The sequence below is a fragment of the Poromitra crassiceps genome (assembly GCF_964638095.1).
Source record: "Poromitra crassiceps genome assembly, chromosome: 11".
Classification (NCBI taxonomy): Eukaryota; Metazoa; Chordata; class Actinopteri; order Beryciformes; family Melamphaidae; genus Poromitra; species Poromitra crassiceps.
This window is the reverse complement of record NC_139643.1, coordinates 53,182,817-53,193,796: the sequence shown is the minus strand read 5'-3', so window position 1 is coordinate 53,193,796 and position 10,980 is coordinate 53,182,817. Positions and strand designations below refer to the sequence as shown.

General features: G+C 44.4%; 1 pseudogene across 1 annotated transcript; it reads left to right on the top strand.

Moving 5' to 3' along the window:
- Positions 1-1,529: 1,529 nt before the first annotated feature.
- Positions 1,530-2,027, top strand: LOC310785115 (protein FAM177A1 pseudogene; annotated as a pseudogene). The gene has a single exon. The product of its transcript is annotated as a protein FAM177A1 pseudogene (transcript).
- Positions 2,028-10,980: the final 8,953 nt, after the last annotated feature.

The following is a 10,980-nucleotide window of genomic DNA, read 5'->3' as shown; positions in this document are numbered from 1 at the left end:
GAATTAAAAGAAATTACACCCAGGTGCTGAAGTAAGCGGTGCAGACAATACACCACCTAACCAATTTTAACTAAGAAGAAGACAATTGCTCGAGTGACATCACTAATGCCAGCACAACTGCCTGATGACATCAGTCGAGCAATTGCATGACCTTATTTCCAGTTGAGTGATATGACTTCACTCGCACACACACACACACACACACACACAACTGCCCGACTGACATAATTTCTGTCACAAATTGTGACAGATAAGATCACAGTTGGGCAATTGCAAATGCATTCAACATTTGCTCGAGTGACATCACTGAGACATCAAAACTTCCTGATGATATCACAGTCAAGCACATCACTCGCCAGTGACATCACTCGCATGAGATGGATTCGCCCAGGTCAACTGCTGACCTAGGTGACATCAGGCAGTTGTGATGTCATTACTGATGTCACTCGAGCAATTGCAAATGCATTCAACACACACACACACACACACAACACAATTGCCCGACTGACAGATCTGCCGGGGGGGTCCTGGCCTCCCCCCGACTTCCAAGTCCAGACAGGGGGTTTTACAGAATGTAGGGAAACAGCGGATGGATAAATCCAGAAGCTGGCGGTAATGCAACATAAAGGATGCCAACTGCCATAAAACACCACAGAACAAGAACAAATTGTGACTTAAGATAAGATCACAGTAGCTTGAGTGACATCACAGTTGAACAATTGCACACACACTTCTTCACTTGCTTCACTTGCAGGTGATCTCTTAGTGACTTCTCAGGTGACTACATCAAACTACCTGATGCCATCACAGTCGAGCAATTGGGTGACATAATTTCCAGTTTGATGACATCACTTTACACGAGATGGATTGGCCCAACTGCTGACCTACAGGTGGATACGGACAAAGTCACGCATGGAACCGACGAAGACCAACGGTTGAAACACGTTGCGTTCTTGTGTTTGCCCGTATCAATTGCAGATGTATTCTGGTTTGTAACTCTTTGCAGTACACAGATACAATTACTTCTTATTAAATAATATATTATTTTCAAACTCCAAGTAGCTCCTTTTTTGCCTTGTATTCTATTTTGCCTGCTGAGCTGCTTTGGTCCACATTTTTTGTGCTTTCCTACTTTAATAAGTATAGAATTGATGTCACCAGCGATGTCACTCGTGCACTCGATGATGTCATCAGTGATGTCACTCGAGCAATTGTGATGTCATCAGTGAGTGATCTCTTCGGTGATGTCGTCAGTGATGATGCCACCAGTGATGTCACCCAAGCAATGACAATTACGTTCTGAGCATGCTCAGTTGAGTAATTGTGGGTTGCCGTGCCACGCCACGCCGGAACGTACGATGGACATTTTAAGATCTCTTCCTCTTCCATTGTGACATCATCATTGACAGTGATGTCATAAACCCCTCTCTACCACGCATTGTGACATGTTCAGTGATGTCATAAATGTCATAAAGGTTGTTTATCCTAGGAGAGGAGAAGAGTAACTAGCAGGGAGAGGTACGAGTGTGATGGCAGATTTCTCACCGTATCTCACTAATGTGAGCATTTCACCGGGGCAAGCTATGGACTCTGAAAAGGGCCCGATGCCGGACTTTGACAGTGCGGAGATAGGGCATGGGCGGGTAAGGGTGCCCCGGAGGACCATCTACTTTGCCAGCGGGGAGACCATGGAGGAGTACAGCACTGATGAAGAAGAGCCTGTGAAGGAGGACATCATCACTGTAGACCCGTCCAAGCTGACCTGGGGTCCATACTTCTGGTTCTACCTGTGGAGAGCAGCCGCCTCCACACTGTCAGTGTGCGACTACCTGGGAGAGAGAATGGCCTCTCTGTTCGGCATCACAACTCCCAAATACCAGTACGTTATGGACGAGTACTACCGCAACAAGGAGGAGGAGGAGGAGGAGGAGGAGGACTGGCTGTGTGAGCAGGAGATCTCCCCCAACACCCAGCAACCTCCTTCATACGCCAGCTTTGAACTGGAGACCTCCCCCCTCCCCTCCTGAACATGCACACATACACATGCATGCGCGCGCAAACACAATGCATAAACACACACACACACACACACACACACACACACACAATCATTAACAGACTTCTCTCAGTTGAGAAAGGCTCCCTTTACTTATGTTGTATAGATTCATGTTAATGCTATTTTTGTTGTGTGATTTGATGTTGTAAATAAAAGTCCTCTCTGTACACAGTAAAAAGGATTGTTGAAGACACTGTTTGCTGATATGAATGCAATTCTGTGTATTGTGTAACCAGAGTTGGGGAGTAACGGAATACATGTATTATGTAGTTACAGTTTAAATTGGTGGTATTCTGAATACAGTTTACTTAATAATAAGCCCGGATTTGCTATATGCCAGGCAGCATGTGTGTTACTGATGTCCATCGGGGTGAGGAGACGGTGGGGAGTTATATATATATATATATTATAATATAATATATTATATGTGTGTATATTGTTATGTTATATATAATATATATTATATATCGAAGAGAGGTAAGGAAGGAGATGGAGTGTGAACAGAAGAAGAAGGGAACATGGCATCAGCAAGCTTCCAGCGACGGAGGAAATAATCTACGGAAAAGGAAATAAGAAAAGGAAACAGAAGGATTTGAGTGACTCTGATGACTCAGTGACTCTGATGACTCAAGTGAGCAAAAATGAGTCTTTCTGGTTGGAATGGTGGCTGTGACATGATGGCATGACGGGAGGGATCCACATGAGGTCGGGAAGTTTATTGGAGGAAGTCGGAGATGTTCATTCGATTCGAATCACAAGTGGTATGGTTGTGATTGAGTGTCTGAGAGTCAGAGGAAGAAAGAGGCTGCTAAGAGGTGGAGATGGGAAAGAAATGAAGAAAGGGTGGAAGTACATAAGGAACCGGAGAAGGAAAAGGATGGAACTAGACAAGAAACAGTTCCTGGCCTTCATTGCCGTGGTTCTAAACTGTGCTGCTGGTTTGAGTGGGAAGACGGAGGTTTGAGATTGTGCTCGACGCGGCTAAGAGGTTCCTGGATGAGGTGGACGTATCTGGAACAGAGATAGATAAAATACTGAGGGATGCGTTTGCGCAATCAGGTGATGTTCATCGAGCAATTGTGATGTCATCAGTGAGTGATGTCATCAGTGATGTCACTCGAGCATTTTGAGGATTGTCAGCCAGTCTGCTTCCTTCCTTCACACTCCTTTGCTCCTCCTCCGGCCCATATATATATAGATATATATATATATATATATATATATATATATATATATATATATATATATATATATATAATATCATATATATATATCCTCCGGCCCATATATATATATATATATATATATATATATAATACATGCATCTTCCAAAACTGATTTGACTGGGTTCCCTTGTTGTCCCCTTAGTTACTGATATACTTCATTGCTGGTTTTGTTCGCTGGATTCTCAGTGCAGGATAACTTAACTTAACTTACGGTAACTTAACCTCAGTGCAGTTTCTCCCATTTCTACCAGTAAAGCTCCAATTGGAGGTTTATTTATTTATTTGTTTGAGAAAGGGACAGTGCATATTAATGAACAGTACAGTCAGTACATGTAAATATGCCAGATTATAGCTCGAAGGCTAGTTTCCTTCTGGAGTCCCTTGGCAGGTTGATGTAATTCAAAGAAAAAGCAAAGTGACAGAAAACATATACATACATTACATAGGAAATATACAATATCAGTAATGGTACAATTAGTAAAAGAGAGAAAAATAAAAATAAATGATTAATGGTCAAAGTTAGTACATGTGTGAGCATCCTGCACAATCACACATGGTCACAGGACTGGTTCCTTCTCAGCCACGCCTTCAGATGGCCTTTGAAGGTGGCCAAGCTGGAGCTTCCCCTTATAGAGGGAGGTAGGCTGTTCCATACAGCGCTTCCTTTAACAAGTGTTTTAAGTTGGTCATAGAAATCATTCTTGGCTGAGGGTTTGCGATACATGCAGATGGCTGTTAGAGACATTTCATTTGACAGGGAGATATTAACAACGACACATTCCAGAGTGTTGCCACTTGGCCACACAATCTGATTGCATTTTAATATAACAAACCCCCCCCCCCCCTTCCCCTGGCCCCTATCTTTCCTAAACGTATCATAGCCAGGTAGTGTTCCTGCAGCTTCGGGAGAGGAGCTAGACAGCCACGTTTCAGATAAACCCATAAAATCAATATTAGAGTTGCACAGTAGGTGTTCTAGCTGTTCCCTTTTGGGCACCATACTGCGAACATTTAGATGCCCCCCAAGTAAACCGTACTTGCACACTGGGTCCCAAATTGTCCTCGCTTGATTTAGTGTCTGAAGATGTGTTGTGATCTGTGTCTTTTTAATAACTTAGCTGTGATGGGATGTGTAGTTGTAGGATGATTAGAGTCAGGCAGTGGCAAGGACAGCTGTGATGGCCTGGGCCGGACGTGGTGGTAGCTGGGCTGTTGCTGCTGCTTGGGCCGGACGTGGTGGTAGCTGGGCTGTTGCTGCTGCCTGGGCCGGACGTGGTGGTAGCTGGGCTGTTGCTGCTGCCTGGGCCGGACGTGGTGGTAGCTGGGCTGCTGCTGCTGCCTGGGCCGGACGTGGTGGTAGCTGGGCTGTTGCTGCTGCCTGGGCCGGACGTGGTGGTAGCTGGGCTGTTGCTGCTGCTTGGGCCGGACGTGGTGGTAGTTGGGCTGTTGCTGCTGCTGCTGCCTGGGCCGGGCGTGGTGGTAGCTGGGCTGTTGCTGCTGCTTGGGCCGGACGTGGTGGTAGTTGGGCTGTTGCTGCTGCTTGGGCCGGACGTGGTGGTAGCTGGGCTGCTGCAGGTCCGGAAGATACACAACATACTCAGTGCCTTTGCCTGTACTAACCCAGCCCTGGTCGCGTGGCAATTAAAGTTCTATTCTATTCTATTCTATTTGGCTGCTGTTCCATAACATAAACAGCCATAGTCTAATCTTATCATTGCTCTGTAAATCAGTTGTGTGTCCTGACCTGCACCCCATGTACTTCCTGAGAGGAACCGTATTACATTTATGACCTTTTCACATTTCCTTACAATGCTTTGATCAAAGTGCTGTCCATACATAAACCCTGACATTCAGTTATCTTATTACCAAACACAACATACTTTGTTTTTTCTACTGATATCTTAAGTCCCCACCTGCTTATGGAGCTCATATTCAGACACATTTATGTTCAAGGTTAAAGTTATGATGACATCACTGATGACACACCGCCGCCGCCCCACTTAGCTAATTTGAACTAAAGATAAGATCACAGTTGCTCGAGTGACATCACAGTTGCTCGAGTGACATCACAGTTGAGCAACACAGTGGCGGTGTCACTTCCGTCACTTTCGTGACCAAAATTGTGACAGACAGACTGACAGACAGACAGACTGACACCGCCCACACAGGGAATTTGATATGAGATGGTTCAGAATGAACACCTACATTCTGCTCGAGGGAAAGTGGAAGGCAAGGGAAATGTCCTGCAGGATTGTTTGTTGTCATGATTTGTCTCCTGCTTGCATGACGCTCTGCTGTTTGTGCTGCCAGTCAATGTGATGCTTTTATAATACTTGCTACCAAACCAAGCAAGTGATGAAAGTTGAACTTGAACTGTGCTTGTAGTCTGACAGCTCGTGTGTGTGATTGCATGGAGAGTGAGAGTTGAGCAGTGCATTACTGGGAAAGAACACGCACTCACTCAGCACACATACGTATAAAGAAATAAACGTTTGAAAAGTAGGCCATTGTAGGGCATTTTCTGTGGATGTCCCCTCTAGATCCCGGTGTAAACGAAGGAAGGCAAGATTCTCTGGAGTTGACCCCTCAAAAAAACTAAAGTCAAGTCTGATAGACTGCCTACAAATGTCACTCCTAAGCCTACTGTATAACTGATGCAGCTGATTGATATCCAGCGCATGGTGTTCCTCCATGCAGCCTGGTGTTCCTGCATGCAGCCTGGTTGCAGTGTGGCTGGTCAAGGCTTGGCCACAGCTGGCCCATCAGGGAGTGGGGTTAGCGGGGGAGGGCGGCCGGCCGGCCGGCCAGCGGCCCTCTGTTCAAATGAATATCAATCATGCTGAGCCCCTCCCCTCCCACACCCTGGAGCTGGGATTGGCTCAGAGGAGACCAACCTGCCAGTGGCCGGTGAAAGCTGCTGTATCAATGTCCATTCACCTACAACAATGAGGTTGAATAACTAATGTGTGCTGTCCAGAGTGAGGTGTCTTCCTCCTACTATTCTTAGAGTGGCTTTGGACATGACCAGCAGCCTTCCGCGGGCCAAACCCTGGACCAGGGAATTTAAAGAAGAATAACAATGTTGTAGAAATAAGAATAGCCATTTTTATAGCTTTATCACCAAAGAAGACTGATAATAAGAAGAGATAGTACGACACCTTTGGAATACTTTTTTCATCTATTTGATTTTTGGAGGGTCTATGGGAAATAAGCTTTGACACCAAGGAAGTCGGAACGAAAACCAAAATGAAACCAAGAATTTTACTCACCTTGTTGGCAGCTTTCATCTGTTGGAGTAAGTTTGCTTTATGATCTTTTGAAATCAATCGCTGTTGAAAAGTGTGGGATGAGACTCTGTGCACTCATGTTGAGGGACAGCTTTGACTCAAACCTTCTAGCACACAAGTTCAGAATTGTTCAGTTGACACTTTGGATGTCATACCCATCATTGGAGAACAGACACCTCACTGAAGGTCCAATTATAGGTACCACTGTTTCCTCATCTGATAGCCATGGGAGTGCCATGGAGGCACCCACTAATGATTAAATAAGCAATCCCATTCGTATGATTCCAATCAAGATGATTGGAGACTTTTGTCAATATCCACAATGTTAATTGGTTTTGAGCTTCAGCCATATAAGCACACTATTCAAAGTCTAACCCATGTGTCTTGATGTCAACCTCCAGTAGAACGTTGGATCAGATAAATGTCATGTTTTACTGCTGAAAGTGCATTGAACCATGCCTGATTCTCTCTGTTGTGCTTTGCAAAAGAACTACTGAGTTAAAACTGATGTTGTGAAACTATTATGCAAATTCACTGGCTAACGTGTCAACTTCCACCCATAGTACCCCCAAAGTACTCACTCTATCCATCTATCTATCTATCTTGAAATCAGTGAAAACAGTCAGCTGAATGGAGTTGAATGTGGATGGAGTGGTCTCCTCAGCTTTGTCAGCGAATAACTAAAATCATAATAAACTTGGTAGATATGGTTTAATTAATGACCCAGGCATGTGCATATACATAAAAAGGTTACATTTGGCAGCCATTATATCATCAGTTTAATTTGATTGATCAGAATATTTAATTCATCAGAGTATCGTTCATACAGGCCATACTGTGTTCATTTGGAGCTATACTTTCTGTAGCCAGTATTCATTGATGCTCATATTTTCTATTCAACATGTAAATAAATAAATAAATAAATAAATAAATAAATAAATAAATAAATAAATAAATAAAAACTCTGTGAAAGGATCAGATTTGGAAACCTGGAGGTCAACATTCCATTTTGTCCTAGTTATTTCCAGGCATAAACAAATGTAAATCTTCAAAAAGTTAGTTCTAAGTTTAAGGAGGGCTTGACAAAAATTATTAAGAATAAATAATAATAATAATAATTTAAATGGCACAGAGCTTTTTGCATGAGAAAGGGAATGATCCAGACGGTGTGGGAGACCAGAGCGAGGGGTTAGGGTTAGTAACCTCTAACCTTTTGGAGGGATGGGGAAGGGGGGGGGGGCTCTCAGGGTTGTCCTGGTCATCAGAGCAGTCGGCGGAGGGGAGGGGGGAGGGGGGGGGGGGCAGAAAGAACAGGGAGACAATAGTGTCCACCACACCCCCCGTCTTCAGTGACCTGACCCTCACACCCTCATCTCCATAACACTACCCCCTCGCTCCTCAGTCTGCCCTCAAATTGAGACCTTATTAAAGATGTGTGTGTGTGTGTGTGTGTGTGTGTGTGTGTGTGTGTGTGTGTGTGTGTGTGTGCATGCAGGGTAATCCCCCTACAGCTGCCCATGACCGTGTCCTCAATACCCTCCTCCTGCCAGCTCTCTCTCTCTCTCTCTCTGTGTGTCCAGGGTGAGATAACCCAACAGGCCTCCCCCTGCTTTAATCCACAGTGGGGCACAAAGGGCCTGTGGCGACTGGTGTGACAGAGCAGAGGCTAACGTCTCTATCTGTCTGTGCAGGCTTGATGCTAATGCTAGCATGGCTAACGTCTCTATCTGTCTGTGCAGGCTTGATGCTAATGCTAGCATGAGCGGATTGAATCCTTGTTAACGTGAGATCGCAGTGCTGAGCTGACTTTCCTGTCAAAGCTCACATCCAAGCCCTCTAATCCACCCAGCAGCTGCTGTGTCATGCAGTGTACAGCATGTCCTGTATCTGAGCATACAGGACATGCAGTGTCCAGCATGTCCTGTATGTGCATACAGGACATGCAGTGTCCAGCATGTCCTGTATCTGAGCATACAGGACATGCAGTGTCCAGCATGTCCTGTATCTGAGCACAGGTCATGCAGTGTCCAGCATGTCCTGTATGCTCATACAGGACATGCAGTGTCCAGCATGTCCTGTATGAGCATACAGGACATGCAGTGTCCAGCATGTCCTGTATGAGCATACAGGACATGCAGTGTCCAGCATGTCCTGTATGAGCATACAGGACATGCTGGACACTGACTGTGAGGCTTCACTGGGCCAATTAACTCAAACCAACTCTCAACTGTCAAACTAAATGAATGCTTGCAAAACTCTCATATGTGTGAGATCATGTGCAAAATAATTCAGCATTGTTTTTCGGCAGAGTTCTCAGTAAGGGTTTGCCCAGGGGTGGAGATGGGATTCGAACCCACGCTCTCCCACTTCCAAATAAGTGCACACGCTAAGTGCAACACCAAGAGCTAGCTCCCTTGGTGGAGCTGGTTGACTAGAGTGTTTTTACTCACATGTATGGGTGCATGCTTATCAGTGATAGAGTTAATAATATGAGAGAAATGATCCGAAGCTAACTCGGGATCAGGGATTAAACATAGTCTCTCCAGATCAGAGTGAAATAAATCGTGTTCTGTGAAGTCTTTAATGAGGCTTTCTGATCACATGGTCAGTCTAACACAAGCTATGGCGCAATTGGCCACTAATGCCCTCAGCAAAAACTCCCTCTGAGGATATTTGAATGGTCTATTAGTTAATACGATGTCAATCAGAGTGGATTTAGCAGGACTTTTTATATTTGGTCTTGTGAGATATTGAATGAGTTGAGTTGATACAGGTCCAGTTCCAAACTGCTTTAGACTGATTGAGGTCTCTGAAAGCCAATCCAAGTTCAGGTCACCCAACACTATCAATTCAGAAGAGACGTAATTAGACAGGATCTCCCCAAGATCCTCAGGAGCCAATTTCGGCACGGAGGGTGGGCGCTAGTAGTGATCGTAGTGATGCTCACCTCACTACGAGGTGAGCATCGCCTCCCACACAAATATCCAAAACAATGTACTCGAAACATTTTGGAATGGAGGTTGCGAGAACACGAGTGACTAAATGTTCTCTAACAAATATCACAACAAAAAAACATTTATGGCAACATCTGAATCAGAAATTCTGCCAGATACCCATGTTTCTGAGATGACGAAGATATCGGGAGCGGTATTATTAATTAGCACATTAATACAATCCATTTTAGGTAGCAGACATCTGGCGTTCAAATGTAAGAATTTCAAGCCACCAGCAGCTTGAAACTCTTCTGGTGACTCGAAGTTAGTAGAGATCACATTATGCGAGGGAGCATAAGGAGTATACCAGGTTGCCCTCTGTGACTGCCCTCGGCCTCGAGGTATGGTGAGGAAGACGCACAGTAGAGGGGCTTAGAACAACAATATCATAGAAGTCAAAATCATAGTCATAACTGGCACTAGACAGAAGCACTTCACGACTAGACGAATCAGAAGTAGACAGTTCAGCAGTATAACCCAATAACCCAAGCCCAGATTGGGGGGGCAGTTTGAATGTGTTCAAAAGTCTGGTTGGCTGGGAGGCTTGGACTTCACATCAGAGGGAAGACCTTTTGGTATCTGGCTCGCATCTGAAGGAGTCCAGAGCATATTGAAAATGACTCGAGACAGGTTCAGCACCATGGAGAGCTCCACAGTAGAGGAGCCCCACAGGTGCTCCAGGGAAGTGGACTATGAAAACCCTCTGGGGGAGAGAGGAGAGGCTCCATGCCAACTCTGAGTGAGGCCTGACTCAAATTGAATGTCCAGTCACGCAGGTATTCCTCTATTAAAGATATAACAAAATAACAAAAAAACTATGTGACTAAACTCATGGCCAATTCTAGCCCTAACCTTACCAAAGTCCTTAAACTAGTTAACTGAAGAAGACCTTTGACCCGTGGACTAGCAGCCTAAAGAATACAATATTGGCAGTTTACATTTCTGCAAGCCACAGATACGTTGAATGGCAACTTTGTGAACCAAAATATGTTGCATATATTTGTAGATAATTATGTGTATATAAACATTATATATGTCATAGAGCCTATTGCCTGCTATTGAAATAGCATGGTGGCCAGTAGTAAGGTGTTTTGGTTGAGGTTTTTGTTATCTAACCATATAAACCCTAACCTTAACCAAGTTGTTTTATTTCATTTTATAAGTCCAAAACTGTTGTGTGTAAATAGGATGGACTCTTGTGTGACAGAGGCTTTGCCATAGAGTACCATACGCTTACCCACAAGTCCCTGCACTTCCTGGTTTGTAGGTGTTACTAATAGAACAAAGATGCTCCCTCACACGACACTGTCTCGCCTTCTCTGGAGAAATATTTTATTATTATTCATCAGGTATTATGTAAGTATAATATTGATGAAGGTCTGATGACCGAAACGTCTGATAGCATCCAATAATAAACA